The sequence below is a fragment of the Lissotriton helveticus genome, chromosome 4_2 (genome assembly GCF_964261635.1).
Source record: "Lissotriton helveticus chromosome 4_2, aLisHel1.1, whole genome shotgun sequence".
In the NCBI taxonomy this organism is placed as follows: domain Eukaryota; kingdom Metazoa; phylum Chordata; class Amphibia; order Caudata; family Salamandridae; genus Lissotriton; species Lissotriton helveticus.
In genome coordinates, this window is record NC_136064.1 from 138,099,787 (window position 1) to 138,119,976 (window position 20,190).

A 20,190-nucleotide genomic window follows, 5' to 3' on the forward strand; every position below is an offset into this window, starting at 1 on the left:
GACGCATCACTCACTTATCATGACATGCTTCATCATCTGTGCCTGTCCACACCCTGATAGCATACCACTAGGGTGGACTCAACCAAAGATAGAATGGAACTTCTTAGATTAAATTAAAAAAATTAACTGGATAAGCAGGGGTCCTGATGGGGGTAAGTAGTTAAAAGTACCTACAGGTATACCCAAAAGTTTCCTTTATTTCTAGGGTATGGATAAAAGTGTATGTTGAGGTTTTATATTGAATGACTGTTCAAATAACCTCAAAAAGGCTGTGCCAACATGTTCCAGCCCACGCTATGAGTCAGTTCTGATCTGGGGCCTTCTTCAGGGCCTATTGAATATATCCCTGCCTTTCTATGCATGCACACCATGCACACTCGTGGGACATAAGGTCATGTCTTTAATTTCTATCTTGAGGATTTTGCTATAAAACGCTAAATTATTTGACGAGTGTTAGATCTGGGGGTCTCTAGTTGGCAATGGTTATCACCTTTGTCCAAATAGGGACCCTTACTTCTAAGTCAGAATAAGGGGATTATAGTCCTTAATAACCCCTGTTCACCCCCTTGGTAGCTTGGCACGAGCAGATAGGCTTATCTCAGAGGCAGTGTGTTAAGCATTTGTGAATATACACAGTAATCCAGTGAAAACACTACAGATGGACACAACACAGGTTTTATAAAAATAAGTATTCTTTATATAGACTTAAACACAAGACCACAAATGACAAAAATCCACAATACTACACTTAAGATTACTTAAAAGATGATTAAAGTCTCTTAATTTCGAGTTGTTGGTAAATGCGAAAAAGTTCTCAACAAAGTACCTGGGTGCATAATGCAAAGTAAACAAAAGGCTCGCAAAAGGGGAGATGCGTCGGTTCCGTGATCCGGGGGAATGGTTGTGTCCTTCCTTAATGCTTGTGCAGAGTGGGGGACTCGTCGTAAGCCTTACCGGAGCGAAGGTGATGCGTAGATTGTCGGCTTGCGGGCCCGTTGCGGTGCGCAAGATGGTGCCTTAGTGCGATACGATGATCCAGTTGCGATGCAAGAAGATGGCGCCTTGATGCGGCGATGCGATGCCGATGCGATGACGCCCTGGCAGTCTAGCAAAGACTCTGTATTTTGGAGCTGTGACAAGCCGTGCGACACGCTTCTCCGGTGATGCGATGGTGACTCTCTCGATGTTTTAACAACAAAAAGAATGTCTGTGGGTCAAGGTGGAATTCTGGTGTGTGTTATGGAAGGTACAATAGAGTTAGGTTGGACAAAAGTGCAATAAGTGCAACAAAAAACACAATCCCACAATTGGGAAAAAGTGCCCATCAGTTAGCAAACGGTTCCGCCCTAGTCATCATCTGGGCTCTCCTTACCCAGGAGAAAGTTTTTTGTATATATAAGTCACTTGATGTTGTTGTGACTATTAGACTCAATGTAGATGATACTTGAGTTATGTGATGGGTGGAACAAAAAATGTTATTGTTGTAGTAAATATGGGTAACTGTTTTGCAGTGCATAAATGTGAATAAACGTGAAGTGTGTTAAAATTAGGTAGAGATTGAGTAGAAGGGAAATTATTTTAATAGTTTCTCTCAACTCTCCCAATATTAAAAATATATAAGTGTAAATTAACTGGCAGATTTAACAAAATATCCACCTGCAAGTAGGGTCAACATGTTTCGGCATCGGTGACTATAAATACGTCACTGCTTTCATCAGGACCTAGATTTGTACAGCTACTGCAATAAAAGGAAAAAGAATACCTGAATGATTTAGGGTTATTCCTTATTCTTCTCCAACCTGTTAAAATAAAAATGTACCAAGCACAAACAACACATCAGAGTCAGACAGGAATGAACATTATTAATTTGTCCAAATCATAAGTGCCAATCAAGTGCAATCTTAAGTGAATATGGTGAAGTTTCCATTATCCCAGTTCACACTCGCTTACCTAATTGGTAGGAGGAAAAATCATCACCCCACCTGGCAGCAGCTCAGGTGTGTGGAGCACCGCTCTGATAACAAGACAAAACAAAAACAAGACTCACATAGAGATTTCACAGGTAAAGACCTAAGTCGTGGTCTTCGAAGCTCTCAATATAATTCTTAATATGTATTGCCATGTCAGGTGTTGAAAATAGACTCGGTCAGAGAGTGATGTGTTGTTAGTGCACTCTACTGCCAGCCGGCTGTTAAGTACATTACAGCGGTATATCTTTTGTATAAACTACCGCTATCTCTCAAATTTTATTAAATTTGTCAGGTGCCCGCAGATCGTGTTTAGCCAGGAAGTTGCGGTGCCCTGATATCGAATCTTGTCCTCGGGCAATGTCACATATTTAGAAAGGATCATTGTTTCTACCTCCGATCTTGAGGGGAAGTGAAACCCGAAACGAATCTTACCCCAGTGATGTATGTAGACGCGATCATTATTTGAAAAGGACAGACCTCTCCGTCGGTACACCGGGCGTCCCTCTGTTCTGGCTGGGGGGGCGCCGGTGTTTGCGTGTCAGCCATCTTTATTGTTGATTAAGTCACAATGATACCGCGTGACTTGCGGCACCACGTGAGCAAAGAAACTACAAAACCCCAAGAATCATGGGAATCGTAGTTTCTTTTAGAGCATGTCCGTTTTTTATGCAGCCAAATCCTACATAATCATATTCTCGTACAAAGACTATTGTTCGAGTCTACAGTTTCCTGACATTAGATTATATTATCAGGAAATGCTGCACATCTTTGAAGTGACACTATTATCACTTCGGTCTATTACCATCCACGTGGTCAAAGAAACTACAAAACCCCCAAAAACATGGGAAATGTAGTATCTTTCAGAATATGTCCGTTTTTATTGAGAATGCAGCCAAATCCTACATGATCATATTCTGATACAGAAATCACTGTTCAAGTCTGCAATTTCCTGATATTAGATCATTTATTCAGGAGGTTCTACACATCTTAGAAGTGGCACTGTTATCCCTTCGTTCTATTAGCAACCAAGATTAATAATAGCTTTAAATCAATAATGTTCACAATGAGATCGATTTTTTTTAAGGACAGGTCTATCCGGTGGTACACCAATTCAAGAAAGTATCTGTTTTTGTTATTACAGAGAGTGACATGTGGCTTAATGGTCACCTGACCCTAGAACTACAAAACCACCAAGATTATGGGAATTGTAGTTTCTTATGAGAATTATCTTTTTTCTTTTATTAGGGCACTGTTAGACGAAAATAAGTGCCTTAATTATGTGCATGAAGAGTTACAAAAAACGCCAAAGTACATATTTTTAGGCGCTGATGGAATGTTATGTGGTTTGTTTTACGAATTACACTTCTCTTCTGTTGGGGCACTATCAGATGTAAGATAAATGCCATATTCACGTACATGAAGAATTTCAAAGGCACCAAAGTCTTATGGATACTGACATGTTTTTAGGCGCTGGTGGGATGGGATAGCGACCCCCAGGAAACTTCTTAAGACCTACAGATTTATTCTTGCTCATACTGTGCACTTCCCGTCAATTAGAAAGTATTCTGTAAAGTCTTAATGATGAAGAGGTTCCATATAGTTGGACATGCACCCAGTTAGAGAGATATCTATGGAATGTCTTCATTCAAGCCCGCTTTGTCACTGTTCATTTTATAAATCCATTTTTGTTTTTTCTTGAATAGATATCTTGCGATGTCTGCTACATTTTCCGGAATATTAGGTTGCTCGAGGACCGTCCATTTGAAATCATTTAAACCATGACCCACCTCCAGAAAATGCGCTGTTAATCGGGTTGCCTGCTTGCGGCAACGTATAGTGCTTTTATGCTGATATTCTTAGTTTTATTTTCCGGGTGGTCATGCCAACATAGTGTAGCTGGCAAGGGCACGTGATTAAATAGATGAGGTTGTTGCTATTACAGTTTGTAAATTTTTGCTGCTGCCATGCTCTATTAGTGCCAATGTCCAGAGACACAGATTTTGAAGTTTGTGGACAAGCCGCACATGTCCCACAAGGATGATGGCCTTCCACTGCAGGTAAGTCCCATAGGGTCCCAATCTGGCGAGGAGTCTTATTTCTGGGTCGCGTGTGTACTAACTTGTCTCTCAAGTTCGGACCTCTTTTAAAGGCAAATAGAGGACGCTGGTTCTGGTCACCTCCGGTGTTCAGGATTGACCAGTGTTTTAGTACGATCTTCTGTACTAAGTTGGATTTTGTGTTGAAAGTATTAACACAAGTGATACGGTCCTGCTTTTCTTTTTCAGTACGTAGTTCCAAAAGGGCCTCGCGGTTGTTTTTCGAGGCACGTTTTTTAGCATGCCAAATTATCTTTTTGGGGTATCCTCTATTCTGCAGTTGTTTTTCAAGATTAAGGGCATGTTTTTCAAAAGTTGTTTTACTTGAACAATTTAGTTGTATCCTGAGAAATTGGCCAAAGGGTAAATTGTTCCTTAATGACCGCGGATGACAACTCTCGTAACTGAGAAGCGAGTTACGGGCCATCGGCTTTGTGTACAGTTCAGACTCAAGCCCAGTGGATGTTGCCAGAATCAAGAGGTCAAGGAAAGGCAATTGAGTCTTGCTGTTTTCAATAGTAAACTGCAGGAATTTATTTTGTCTATTTAGCCACTGATGGAAAAGGAGGAGGTCCTCCACTGTACCACGCCACACTACCAGGACATCGATGTAACGCTTCCAAATGCAAAGCGAATGTTGAAAAGGGTTCCCAGATGTTAACACTGTCTCCTGTTCGAAGTTATGTACATACAAATTTGCTAAACTCTGCGCGAAAACGCTGCCCATGCTGGTCCCAGCAATTTGGAGGTATAGTGTATCTTCGAATTTAAAATAGTTCTCTTTCATGGCAATTTCTGCCAAGCTCATGATGAATGAGACAGGAGTGATGGATTCTAATTCATTTTGTTCTAGAAGTGCTCTGACTACTTCCAAGGTTTCGTTTTGTGGAATAGATGTGTATAATGATTCCACATCAAAGAAAACCAAGATGTCAGTGGAGAGATCGAATTCTACTTCGGGCAAAAGTCTGAGAACATCTTTGGTGTCCTGCAGAAACGTTGGCATCTTTTTGAGCATCGGATTAAGAAAATGGTCCACGAAAGTCGAGAGGGGTTCTAGAAGAGACCTGATTCCCGATATTATCGGGCGTCCTGGTGGTGGTCTTTGGGGTTCATGTACCTTAGGTAAGGTGTAAAAATAAGGTATTGTTGGATGGGTATTCTTTAGAAACGATGCTTCATGTGGGGTTATCCAGCCTTCGGTAGCCGCCTCTTCCACCAGATGACCAATCATGTTTGTTAATCGCTCAGTTGCATCAATTTGTAAAGGAACGTAGGATTTGGTGTCTTGTAATTGACGCATGCATTCTTTGCGATACGTGATGTTATCCTGCAAGACAATAGCCCCACCTTTGTCCACCAATTTTATTATAATCCTCTCATTCGAGGTAAGGCTGCGAAGAGCATCTTGTTCTATCTTCGGTAAATTGACAAAAGAATTTGTCTGTGACCGAAAGAGGAGAGGCATATCATTTTCAACAGCATTCTCAAAAGTGATGACTTTAGTTGGTATGCTGGCGAGAGGCGGAGCGTAGGTCGAGGGTTTTCTCAATCCCGTATTCTTGTCCAAGGTTTCGGACTCATCCTCATTTTTATTTGCAAAGAAAAAGTACAACCTTATTTTTCTAAAAAACTTTGCCATTTCCGTTTTAGCGAGGAATGAGTCACCTTGTTGGGTAGTAACAAAACCCAAACCTCTGTTCAATAGAGTTTCCTCTGTGTCCGTCAATATTTGGGAGCTCAGGTTAACTACGAGCCCGTCTCGTAGCTGGTCCCCGCTCTCTCTTGCTGAATCCTCTTCCCACTCCTCAGATCCATTGTGGGCGGCTGTTGTTGTGGTTGTGGTCCCCAGTGTACCCGTGTATTCGATCCCTGTCTCCTCACTTTTGAGAATGCTGTTGAAAATGATATGCGTCTCCTCTTTCGGTCACAGACAAATTCTTTTGTCAATTTACCGAAGATAGAACAAGATGCTCTTCGCAGCCTTACCTCGAATGAGAGGATTATAATAAAACCGGCGGACAAAGGTGGGGCTATTGTCTTGCAGGATAACATCAAGTATCGCAAAGAATGCATGCGTCAATTACAAGACACCAAATCCTACGTTCCTTTACAAATTGATGCAACTGAGCGATTAACAAACATGATTGGTCATCTGGTGGAAGAGGTGGCTACCGAAGGCTGGATAACCCCACACGTAGCATCGTTTCTAAAGAATACCCATCCAACAATACCTTATTTTTACACCTTACCTAAGGTACATAAACCCCAAAGACCACCACCAGGACGCCCGATAATATCGGGAATCGGGTCTCTTCTAGAACCCCTCTCGACTTTCGTGGACCATTTTCTTAATCCGATGCTCAAAAAGATGCCAACGTTTCTGCAGGACACCAAAGATGTTCTCAGACTTTTGCCCGAAGTAGAATTCGATCTCTCCACTGACATGTTGATTTTCTTTGATGTGGAATCATTCTACACATCTATTCCACAAAACGAAACCTTGGAAGTAGTCAGAGCACTTCTAGAACAAAATGAATTGGAATCCATCACTCCTGTCTCTTTCATCATGAGCTTGGCAGAAATTTCCATGAAAGAGAACTATTTTAAATTCGAAGATACACTATACCTCCAAATTGCTGGGACCAGCATGGGCAGCGTTTTCGCACCGAGTTTCAGCAAATTTGTATGTGCATAACTTCGAACAGGAGACAGTGTTAACATCTGGGAACCCTTTTCAACATTCGCTTCGCATTTGGAAGCGTTACATCAATGATGTCCTGGTAGTGTGGCGTGGTACAGTGGAGGACCTCCTCCTTTTCCATCAGTGGCTAAATAAATTCCTGAAGTTTACTATTGAACACAGCAAGACTCAATTGCCTTTCCTTGAACTCTTGATTCTGGCAACATCCACTGGGCTTGAGTCTGAACTGTACACGAAGCCGATGGCCCGTAACTCGCTTCTCAGTTACGAGAGTTGTCATCCGCGGTCATTAAGGAACAATTTACCCTTTGGCCAATTTCTCAGGATACAACTAAATTGTTCGAGTAAAACAACTTTTGAAAAACATGCCCTTAATCTTGAAAAACAACTGCAGAATAGAGGATACCCCAAAAAGATCATTCGGCATGCTAAAAAACGTGCCTCGAACAACAACCGCGAGGCCCTTTTGGAACTACGTACTGAAAAAGAAAAGCAGGACCGTATCACTTGTGTTAGTACAGAAGATCGTACTAAAACACTGGTCAATCCTGAACACCGGAGGTGACCAGATCCAGCGTCCTCTATTTGCCTTCAAAAGAGGTCCGAACTTGAGAGACAAGTTAGTACACACGCGACCCAGAAATAAGACTCCTCGCCAGATTGGGACCCTATGGGACTTACCTGCAGTGGAAGGCCATCATCCTTGTGGGACATGTGCGGCTTGTCCACAAACTTCAAAATCTTCGTCTGTGGACATTGGCACTAATAGAGCATGGCAGCAGCGAAAATTTACAAACTGTAATAGCAACAAACTCATCTATTTAATCACGTTTCCTTGCCAGCTACACTATGTTGCCATGACCACCCGGAAAATAAAACTAAGAATTTCTGAGCATAAAAGCACTATACGTTGCCACAAGCAGGCAACCCGATTATCAGCGCATTTTCTGGAGGTGGGTAATGGTTTCAATGATTTCAAATGGACGGTCCTCGAGCAACCTAATATTCCGGAACATGTAGCAGACATCGCAAGATATCTATTCAAGAAAGAACAAAAATGGATTTATATAATGAACAGTGACAAAGCGGGCTTGAATGAAGACATTCCATGGATGTCTCTCTAACCGGGTGCATGTCCAACTATATGGAACCTCTTCATCATTAAGACTTTACAGAATACTTTCTAATTGACAGGAAGTGCACAGTATGAGCAAGAATAAATCTGTAGGTCATAAGAAGTTTCCTGGGGGTCGCTATCCCATCCCACCAGCGCCTAAAAACATGTCAGTATCCATAAGACTTTGGCGCCTTTGAAATTCTTCATGTACGTGAATATGGCATTTATCTTACATCTGATAGTGCCCCAACAGAAGAGAAGTGTAATTCTTAAAACAAACCACATAACATTCCATCAGCGCCTAAAAATATGTACTTTGGCGTTTTTTGAATCTCTTCATGTACATAATTAAGGCACTTATTTTCATCTAACAGTGCCCTAATAAAAGAAAAAAGATAATTCTCATAAGAAACTACAATTCCCATAATCTTGGTGGTTTTGTAGTTCTAGGGTCAGGTGACCATTAAGCCACATGTCACTCTCTGTAATAACGACAACAGATACTTTCTTGAATTGGTGTACCACCGGATAGACCTGTCCTTAAAAAAATTGATCTCACTGTGAACATTATTGATTTAAAGCTAGTCATAATCCTGGTTGCTAATAGAATGAAAGGATAACAGTGCCACTTCTAAGATGTGTAGAACCTCCTGAATATATGATCTAATATCAGGAAATTGCAGACTTGAACAATAATTTCTGTATCAGAATATGATCATGTAGGATTTGGCTGCATTCTCAATAAAAACAGACATATTCTGAAAGATACTACATTTCTCGTTTTTTGGGGTTTTGTAGTTTCTTTGACCACGTGGCTGCTAATAGACCGTAGTGATAATAGTGTCACTTCAAAGATGTGCAGCATTTCCTGATAATATAATCTAATGTCAGGAAACTGTAGACTCGAACAATAGTCTTTGTACGAGAATATGATTATGTAGGATTTGGCTGCATAAAAAACGGACATGCTCTAAAAGAAACTACGATTCCCATGATTCTTGGGGTTTTGTAGTTACTTTGCTCACGTGGTGCCGCAAGTCACGCGGTATCATTGTGACTTGATCAACAATAAACATGGCTGACACGCAAACACCGGCACCCCCCCAGCCAGCACAGAGGGACGCCCGGTGTACCGACGGAGAGGTCAGTACTTTTCAAATAATTATCGCGTCGACATAAATCACTGGGGTAAGATTCGTTTCGAGTTTCACTTCCCTCAAAATCGGAGGTAGAAACAATGATCCTTTCTAAATATGTGACATTGCCCGAGGAGAAGATTCGATATCAGGGCACCGCAACTTCCTGGCTCAACACGATCTGCGGGCACCTGACAAATTTAATAAAATTTGAGAGATAGCGGTAGTTTATACAAAAGATATACCGCTGTAATGTACTTAACAGCCGGCTGGCAGTAGAGTGCACTAACAACCACATCACTCTCTGACCGAGTCTATTTTTAACACCTGACATGGCAATACATATTAAGAATTATATTGAGAGCTTCGAAGACCACGACTTCGGTCTTTACCTGTGAAATGTCTATGTGAGTCTTTTTTTTGTTTTGTCTTGTTATCAGAGCGGTGCTCCACACACCTGAGCTGCTGCCAGGTGGGGTGATGATTTTTCCTCCTACCAATTAGGTAAGCGAGTGTGAACTGGGATAATGGAAACTTCACCATATTCACTTAAGATTGCACTTGATTGGCACTTATGATTTGGACAAATTAATATTGTTCATTCCTGTGTGACTCTGATGTGTTGTTTGTGCTTGGTACATTTTTATTTTAACAGGTTGGAGAAAAATAAGGAATAATCCTAAATCGTTCAGGTATTCTTTTTCCTTTTATTGCAGTAGCTGTACAAATCTAGGTCCTGATGAAAGCAGTGACGTATTTATAGTCACTGATGCTGAAACATGTTGACCCTACTTGCAGGTGGATATTTTGTTAAATCTGCCAGTTAATTTACACTTATATATTTTTAATATTGGGAGAGTTGAGAGAAACTATTAAAATATTTCCCTTCTACTCAATCTCTAACTAATTTTAATACACTTCATGTGTATTCACATTTATGCTCTGCAAAACAGTTACCCATATTTACTACAACAATAACATTTTTTGTTCCACCCATCACATAACTCAAGTATCATCTACATTGAGTCTAATAGTCACAACAACATCAAGTGACTTATATATACAATTACTTTCTCCTGGGTAAGGAGAGCCCAGATGATGACTAGGGCGGAACTGTTTGGGAACTGATGGGCAATTTTCCCCAATTGTCAGATTGTGTTTTTTGTTGCACTTATTGCACTTTTGTCCAACCTAACTCTATTGTACCTTCCATAACACACACCAGAATTCCACCTCGACCCACAGACATTCTTTTTGTTGTTAATGCATAGTATTGGGGCACATGTCTGTCAGGGTCGTTAATCTAGCCTCTGGACCCTCTTTCTAAATGTTTGTTTTCTGACTCTCTCGATGTTGTCACGCTTCTCCGGTGATGCGACGGCAGGCAGCTTCGATGAACACACGCTTCAAGGGAGATGCGGCGAAGGCTCGCTTCTCTGGTGTTGCGATGATTTCAGCTGCGGCGGCAACATGCTTCTTCTCAATGCGTCGCGCTTCCAGCTCCCAGCGGCATGCAAGTGACTGGAGTCAGAATTCCCAGCAAGGAAATTCAGGAGGGAGCTGGAGTTGAAGCCTTTTGGCTGCGAGAGTTCGGCACGAGGCAAGCACAGTTCATGCCCTTGGAGAATATTCTGTAGATGAAAGTCCTTACAAAGTTCCTTCTCCTTTCCCTTGGCAATGAAGCAACCACTGCAGGCCAACCCGGCAAACAGCACACTGGCAGAGGGGCAGTTCAACTCCTGCAGCTTCCTTGGTTCTTCTCCTTGGCATAAATGTTTCTTGTTCAAGAAGTGATCTAATTTCTTGGGAGCAGGGTCCCAATATTTATACCCCAAAATCCTTTGTTCTCTGAAGGCAGAGTGGCCTCTGCCTAGTCCAAACCAGTTCCTGAGCACTTTGTTTATATGACTCTCTTCTTCCATTCACTGTGCAGGGCAGAGACATCAGACGCCCCACAGGAGGTGGAGCCAGCACAGGGGCGGGGAAGATACAGGTCTGGAGCATTCTGTTGACAGGATTCCCCCTCTCCTTTCACAGTGCAGGGCAGAGACATCAGACAAGCGACAGGGGGTGGAGCCAGCATTGCAGAAGGAAGGCCCAGCCCTATTCAGGTCCCAGGGGTACTCCTCCCTCCCATCTGGATGTAAATCTACCTATTCACCACTGGGCTGTCCCAGCCTGTCTCCTGGAATTCCCCAGCCCTGTCACTCACAAACCCAGACAAGGAATACACAACTCAGCAGAGGTGGGCTCAAATGGTTAGGCAAGCAAATACCTGCTTTCTAAAAGTGGTATTTGCAAACACAGAATATTAGAATAAACTTCACTAAAAGATGTATTTTATTATGCTGAGTTCAGTCATACTTAATTCGAATTTCTACCATGTTCCATGAGTCAGTTAGGATTGCAGGAATGTAACAATATTAACTGCCCATTCTGACCTATGAGAACAGGTAGCCTACAACAGTGAAAAACAAAAATGGCTGTAATTCACTTTTAGGACATGCCACACACATCTGGGCTTGTCCTACCTTATACTTACTATGCACCTAGCCCGTGGGACTACCATAGGGGTGTCTAATATGAAGCAAAGGAAGGTTTATGGACTAGCAAGTGGGTGCACTTGGCCAAGTCGACATCGCAGTGCTAGACTGCACACAGGCCTTGCCATGGCAGGCCTGAGACACATTTAACAAGGCTGCTTCTGTGGGTGGCATAACCAGTGTTGCAAGCCCACCAGTAGCATTTGATTTACAAGAAATGGACACACATGGTGCACTGTAATAGGGGCTGACAGGTAAATCAAATAACTCAATCATGGAATCCAATCAGTACATTAATTTAACATAAGGAGCACTTGCACGGTGGCACTGATTAGCAGTGGCACAGTGCCCAAAGCATAAATCCAGCAAAAATAGGTCAAAACAGAGGAGGCAATCCGTCAAAATGGAAGGGAGACTCACGCCAATGATGCCAGGTCTAGCAATGAGGTTTAAGGGTGGACCTAAGATTTTGTGTATTAAACATATATACATGGTCCCAAATTGTCACCAAGTGTTTTGCACATCATCAATCCCCTTAATCCTGAATAAGTGGGGACACGTTCCTTTAAAACTAGAAATTGTGAAAATGGTGCTATTATGTAGCTACTATGTTACAACAAAATCTCTTAAATTAGACTGTTAGTTCACACAAAGTAATTTGAAACATTGTGCAGTTTGGGTGTCATATTCTAGTTGTACTGTACACTAAATGTAAAAGGACGTTATCTGGTGATAGGGTGTTTTACACACATTCCATCCATACTTTTAGCTTACCTTCTTTTCTGTTTTTTCAAGGTTCATGCGGTTCTGGTTCTGTCTTTTTGTCACACTCTTGTCAAAGGAGAAATACTCGTTAGATTATTAACAAGCAGATAAGCAATTTTTTTCAGGGTTGTCATGTTCAATATATGCCAGAAACTATTCGCTCCTTGGTAAGAGGGTCTCATAGTGGCACTGTGAGTTAGCTGGTCTGCAGACTAACATATCCTTCGGGGGTGTCTTGTATCAGTCTGGACACCAATCCCTTAGTTTATGTTCTTTAAATGTGCAGATCCTATATAGATTTGTAGGAACTACACAATAGTGGCTTGAATATTTGGTACTTCCTTTCTGGTTTACTTTGGCTCAATGGTGCTTCACCAAGCTGATGAAGCAAGTAGTGGTCCATTTTAGGGAGCAGGGAATACGCTTGATAATTTATCTAGATGACATCCTTTTCATGGCTCTATCATTGTCTTTGGCCTCCCTTCATTTACAGGTGATGATATACCTGTTGCAGGAGCTGGGCTTCGTCATCAACAATTCAAAATCAGTTCTCTGTTCTTCCCAGTCAATAGTATTTCTGGAGTTTCAACTCCGAGGCAGCACAACTGAAACTTCGCAAATCCAAATTGTGCAACTTAAAGAAGGAATTGCAGTCAAACCTTTCCAAGAAGGTTTTATTTTGCTATAATGTGCCATTTTCAATGGAGACAAGGAGATTCACCTTCTGAATACCACGCATCCGACGCTCCACTACACCACCACTTTACATGTCTTCTCCCAGGGGAGGCATTAGCCCCATTCAACCCCGGGACCAGTAGGGGCAAGTACAACGCACTGACTCAGCCCCACCCAGGTGACAGCAAAGTCTTTGTAATCACTTACAGACTGAGAAACTCAGGTGAAAGATACAAACCCAATTAATAACAGTATAAAAGTGATGCCTTTTCATTGTATCCATCTACTAGACAGTGGCACTTGGGGCAGGGTAGGAATATGGAGGGCGAATCTCCTTGATGACGTAAGCGGCATATGCACTTTGGCTATACAGAAATCGTTTTTAGAGGCATTTCTTCTTCTGTCCCAGCTCACACAACTCAGGTGTAGAAGGGAACATGTGAAAGGAATATGGTTGTCTCATTGAAGCAAAATAGAACCTTTTAAGGCGTATAGAGCAATGTTTAACCCTTCAACAAGAGTTGCCTTAACCATAAATATCACTCCATTGTGACACACATTTAAATATATATTTCTTATAGAGTGTGTGTGAGAAGTTGGCCTGGCATATGATGTCCACTATTCTAGTGGGCACCTTGCACCAGTCCAAACGACCCTTATTGATGGTAGGTTAAAGAGAACCTTTATAGAAAGCTATCCTAGTGGTAGCTGTGGAGAGCAGCCTTCAGGCTAAGTCTTGGAGGAATGTAAGGCAGCTTGTTTTACCAGTCTATAAACTTGTGAATGACCAAATGAAAGGAGAACCACACCAGGTATGTATATAAAATATATGTATTTATCCTAAACACAAACCCTCTAGTCTCTTTATGAGGCTAGAGGCCAAAGTACAATACAAGGACTTCAATAGGACACAGTAAACTAGCACAGTATACGTTTTGCCCTAGGTGCCTCACAAACAATATACTAAGAAAGTGGTATAAGAACCACATGAGGGATAGAATTGAGGCCTAGGGCCTGTAGAACCGCTGGGGCAACAAGGAACCACCCAAGGTAGGGACGCAGGAGACCCACGGGGGATCCGTGCAGTGTCTAAACACAGCCGCAAATCACCATTGACTTATATGGAGGAAATACAAGTTACAATTTTAAAGATTAAGGACACTTGGGAGTGAACTACAATGGATCCCTTTTAGACTTAGACACAAGTCACGACCCACGGGAGCACCGAAGTACTCGTGTTAACTCACCCAGGGAAGCTGGGTGCATAAGTGTCTTTTGGTGTCGGGTTTCGCCGTAGATTCCAATGGAGAGCTGCGAAGAAGTGCTGCAGGCGACCAGAGGAAAAGTGTCCGGGTGGATCCAAGGGTGGATCGGAGATCTGAAGAACCTGAAAGCAAAGGGGACAGAGTCTGGGTCACTATCCAGTGACTACGATAGCGACAAGAAGATGCCAGCTGATGTTGGGTACTTTAAGGTGAAGTAGGTGAAGCTTGACTCTTCAGCCACGAGGACCAGGAAGCGTTGACAATGACCAGAAGCTGGATTTGAGCTGTCCCACAAAGGATGTCGAGTGCTGCAGTGTCGGAATCCGGATTGGACCCAGCAAGCCTTTGCAACAGCAACGCATGCAAGATGCAAAGATTGGCATTGGGGCAGACCAGCAAGGTCTGAGGGACTCACCCTTAGGAGGGGCGTCAGAGCACGTCTGGAGCAACCAGGAAAGCTCAAGTAACAAAGGATTGTCCTTCGTGGGGACCAGCTAGTCAACAGACTAGGGATCACAAAGGAGGCTCGAGCTGCGGTGAAGAAAATGGACCCTCGGAACATTCCTGAAGTGCACGCCTCTCATCTTCAGTGCAAAAAATGCTCATGGCAAGGGGCTTCAAATAGCCCAATGCACAACTTCAGGAAATGTCGGGAAGTAGGTGCACTTGCAAACTTGCAGGATGTCCAGGAGTTCTGATCCCACGTCTCTTGTGATAGCTACAGGTCTCAGCTTTGTTGGGGACTCGTGTTAGCCTCGGTGATGTCTGGAAGTCTGTCTCCTGTGCTGCAGGTTCTTCGGGATCCAGCAGAAGCCTAAAAAATGCAGACATGCAAGATGCTTCTTTGGTGCCTGTTTGAACAGAGTGATCACTCCTTGACCTCAAGAGAGATTTCTTCCGTCTTCCAGTAAAAATGGAATGTCGAAGGTCCAAGATTTATGTTTCAGAGTTTCGGCCAGGGTAATCTAAAGTCCTACGGACTGGGTTCCTATACTTATACTAAGTTTAGGGGTTGGACTAACTCTAGGGTCCCACCTATTGGAGGACCTGTGGAGGGGGTGGTTACACCCCTTCCCCTTTGTCCAGTTTTGCACCAGAGCTGGGGCTGAGTGCCCCAGCAACCGGTTTGAACTGGGAAATGCATGGCACACCTTGTGTGCCTCAGGCAGTGTCTGAAAATCATTCACTGAATGCAACCCACCCTGTCCCAATACATTAGAGCCTGTCTGGGGAGGTGGTGCTGGCACCTCCCTGGACAGGAAACCTATCGTCCAGCCCTCCCCTGCCAGAGTTTTGTCCAGCAGCAGGAGGTCAGACTCGTGTCTGTGGCAGCAGCATCCATTTTGTGATGCTGGTGCTCTCTAAAACATATACCAGGTTACCAGTGTGTACATGTCTTCTCCCTCTAGAAGGGTGGAATTCTATCCCGCCGCCAGATCTGGAGGGGGGTAGGATTCCAAAGTGTTTGACACCAAACACGACATGTTTTGATGCAGCCATTCCAAAGTTCTGTAACCAAAACTGGGTCTGGGCTCACGGGCAATAAGGACAAGCCTCACTATAAACAACAAACCAAAAACAAGCACCAGTATTGCCCACTATTTAGGGGAGGAGGCCTGAAATGTGCCACGAAACTTACTCAAGCAATCAGTAAGTCTTTGGAAACCTTATTTATTCCTGAATAAATCAATTGTTTTTATTTCTAAATTTTTATCAAAACGTCATTACACAATATTCACATATTTATATACAAAAATATTTACACTCCACATTTATTGCACACAACACTTCTCACATTTGGTACCACTTTCAGCCATGCAAACACAACCTCACATACATGAAAGGATTAACATCAATTTATACAAAACATATTCCCACAAATTAATTCAGAAGGAAACACAGGAAATCAGATTGAACGTTAGGTAATTAATTATGATTTCAAGAAAATGTCCTCGTGTTGTATAGAAAGGTCTACGCGTTTCGAAAACCCTTTTCTTCAAGGGAATTCTCGTCAGGACCACGTAGCTCAAGGTGCTTGTTTTCTTAAAACTCAAGGATTATCAATCCACTTGTGGTTTTCCACTAACGGAGGTTGTGGAGATATGCTTGCACAGGACTCTAAGACTGCGGCGCACAGCAAAAGACAGTGAGCAAACGGAGAGATTTCCGACACACGGACGGAATCCCCAGGCCAAACGGTTTTCCGGCAGAACCCAAACAGACGCTGCCCCAACAAAGTTAAATAAACTTTCACACTCCAGTTGACACTAGCGGCACAAGTGGATTGATAATCCTTGAGGTTTAAGAAAACAAGCACCTTGAGCTACGTGGTCCTGACGAGAATTCCCTTGAAGAAAAGGGTTTTCGAAACGCGAAGACCTTTCTATACAACACAAGGACATTTTCTTGAAATCATAATTAATTACCTAACGTTCAATCTGATTTCCTGTGTTGTTTCCTTCTGAATTAATTTGTGGGAATATGTTTTGTATAAATTGATGTTAATCTTTTCATGTATGTGAGGTTGTGTTTGCATGGCTGAAAGTGGTACCAAATGTGAGAAGTGTTGTGTGTAATAAATGTGGAGTGTAAATATTTTTGTATATAAATATGTGAATATTGTGTAATGACATTTTGATAAAAATTGAGAAATAAAAACAATTGATTTATTCAGGAATAAATAAGGTTTCCAAAGACTTACTGATTGCTTGAGTAAGTTTCATGGCACATTTCAGGCCCCCTCCCCTAAATAGTGGGCAATACTGGTGCTTGTTTTTGGTTTGTTGCCATTCCAAAGTTAGCATTAACCGCGAGGTTATAATGCATTTAAGAGTATATGGTATGGCTGTATCATAGAACAGCTATAAGGAATCGTTTCCGAAAGCTGCAGAGGGGTTCAGCTCATGCTAGGGCACCCTCCCACACAAAACCAAGCACTCTGCTTTCAGGATTGTCAAGGCCTGCCAAAGGAGTGATTTATAGGTTAATATATGTCTATATATATAGGTAGATATAGGTATACTATATCTAAGTAAGGGGTGCTTACACCACCTTACCCAGGCTGCAAGTGCAGACCGGTGGTGCCATTTTGGAAGGCTGCCCAGGGATGGCATAATACATGCTTCATCCCCTGGTAGGCCTCTGGGGTAACTATGCCCTTGGTACCTTGGGTACCATATACTGGGGACTCACAAGATAACTCAGTAACCAATCTGGTATGTACTTAAGTACATGATATCAATTGAGAGAGAGAACAGCTGGGCTGTGGTCCTGATTAGCAGGGCCACAGCCAAAATAAAATAAAAAAAACAGTGAAACACAGCAAAAAGGGGGGTAACCATAGGAAGCAGACCCTACTCTCCTACGCAACCCCCCGCCCCCCAATGCAGGGACATTAAACTAACCTTGACCAGTTTAGTCTTCATGTTCTAAGTGGAAATATCTGGAGAGTCCATCTGCATTGGCATTGTTACTCCCAGGTCTATGTCCCACTGTATACTCTATCCCGGTAGGGAAATGGACCACCTGAGCAGTTTGGGATTTTCACCCTTCATCTGTTTTAGCCATAAGAGGGGCTTATGGTTTGTCTGAACTGTGAAGTGAGTGCCAAACAAGTATGGCCTCAGCTTCTTTAGAGCCCAAACCACAGCAAAGGCCTCCCTCTCAATAGCTGACCAACGTTTCTCTCTTGGGGTCAGCCTTCTGCTAATAAAAGCTACTGGCTGGTCCTGACCTTCATCATTCAATTATGACAGCACAGCCCCTACCCCCAACCCCCAACTCAGAAGCATATGTTTGGACCATGAATTCTTTGGAGTAGTTAGGACTTTGCAGAATTGGTGCAGTGCACATGGCCTGCATCAGGTCATCAAATGCCTTTTTACAGCTGACTGTCCACTGAACTTTCTTAGGCGTTCTTTTAGAAGTTAAGTCATTCAGGGGTATCACAATGGAATCATACCCCTTGACAAATCTCCTATAGTACCCAGTCAGGCCCAAGAAAGCTCTGAGTTGAGTCTGTGTGGTTGAAGCAACCCAGTCTATTATGGTCTGGATCTTGCTCTGCAAAGGTTGAACCTGGCCTCCACCTACAAGGTGTCCCAGGTACACAACCTGACTCTGCCCTATCTGGCACTTAGTAGCCTTGATAGTTAGGCCTGCCTTTTGCCGGGCCTCCAAAGCATTTTTCAGGTGGATCAGGTGATCTTCCCAGGTGGAGCTAAAGACAGCAATATCATGTAGATAAGCTGCACTATATTCTTTCAGGCCTGTTAAGACTTTATTCACCAACCTTTAAAACGTGGCAAGTGTATTTTTCAGACCAAATGGCATTACCACGAATTGATAATGTCCACTAGGGGTTGAAAATGCTGTTTTTGGCTTTGCATCATCAGCTAGTCTGATCTGCCAGTAGGCAGCTGTTAGATAAAATGTGCTCCGAAATTTGGCAGATGCCAACATAACTATGAGCTCATCTGCTCTTGGAACTGGATGGGCATCAGTCCTAGTGACTGAATTGAGACCTCTGTAGTCTACATAAAACCTCATCGCTCTTACCACCCGGGGTGTGATGTTCGGGTACTAGGACTACTGGACTAGCCCAAGGGCTATCTGAAGGTTCAATCACTCCCAGATCCAACATTTTCTGGACTTCTGTCCTGAAACACTCCCTGACATGATCAGGTTGCCTGTAAATCTTATTTTTAACAGGAAGACTGTCCCCAATGTCCACTCCATGAGTGCACCAGGTAGTCTGACTTGGAGTCAGTGAAAACATATGTCTAAACTGTTGGAGAACTTGTCTGCAATCAGTTTGCTGCTGATCAGTGAGGCTGCCTGCCAAGGCAACTCCATCAACTGATCCTTCATCAGAGTTCTGAGAGAGCAGGTCTGGGAGAGGGTCACTCTCTTCCTCCTGTCCTTCATCAGTAGCAATGAGCAAGCCCATGTGTGCCCTGTCAACATATGGTTTCAGTCTGTTGACATGAAGCACCCTGTGGGGGCTCTTGGGAGTTCCAAGACCTACCAAATAGGTAACCTGTCCCTTTTGTTCAACAATAGTGTGAGGCCACTCGACTTGTCTTGGAGAGCTGCTGGGGCCATAGGCTCCAACACCCACACTGTCTGTCCTGGCTGGTAAACAGTCAGTGCAGCCTTTTGGTAATGCCAGGCTTTCTGTAATTCCTGGCTAGCCTCAAGGTTTTTGGATGCCTTTTTTCGTGTACTCACTCAGCCATCCTGGAGCGGAGTCCACCAAGTACATAGTCCACATATTTTGTTTAGGGGGTTTGAGAGGTAACTCCCATCCCTCCTTCATCCGACAAAGTGGTCCTCTAACAGGGTGCCCAAACAGAAGAAAACCAAGATGTCAGTGGAGAGATCGAATTCTACTTCGGGCAAAAGTCTGAGAACATCTTTGGTGTCCTGCAGAAACGTTGGCATCTTTTTGAGCATCGGATTAAGAAAATGGTCCACGAAAGTCGAGAGGGGTTCTAGAAGAGACCTGATTCCCGATATTATCGGGCGTCCTGGTGGTGGTCTTTGGGGTTCATGTACCTTAGGTAAGGTGTAAAAATAAGGTATTGTTGGATGGGTATTCTTTAGAAACGATGCTTCATGTGGGGTTATCCAGCCTTCGGTAGCCGCCTCTTCCACCAGATGACCAATCATGTTTGTTAATCGCTCAGTTGCATCAATTTGTAAAGGAACGTAGGATTTGGTGTCTTGTAATTGACGCATGCATTCTTTGCGATACGTGATGTTATCCTGCAAGACAATAGCCCCACCTTTGTCCACCAATTTTATTATAATCCTCTCATTCGAGGTAAGGCTGCGAAGAGCATCTTGTTCTATCTTCGGTAAATTGACAAAAGAATTTGTCTGTGACCGAAAGAGGAGAGGCATATCATTTTCAACAGC

At 43.0% G+C, this 20,190-nt stretch overlaps 1 protein-coding gene across 1 annotated transcript in view; it reads right to left on the reverse strand.

Annotated features, from left to right (window-relative positions):
• LOC144752267 (apolipoprotein L1-like) overlaps positions 1 to 20,190 on the reverse strand; it is a 383,520-nt gene that overhangs the window by 239,855 nt on the left and 123,475 nt on the right. The window lies entirely within an intron of this gene.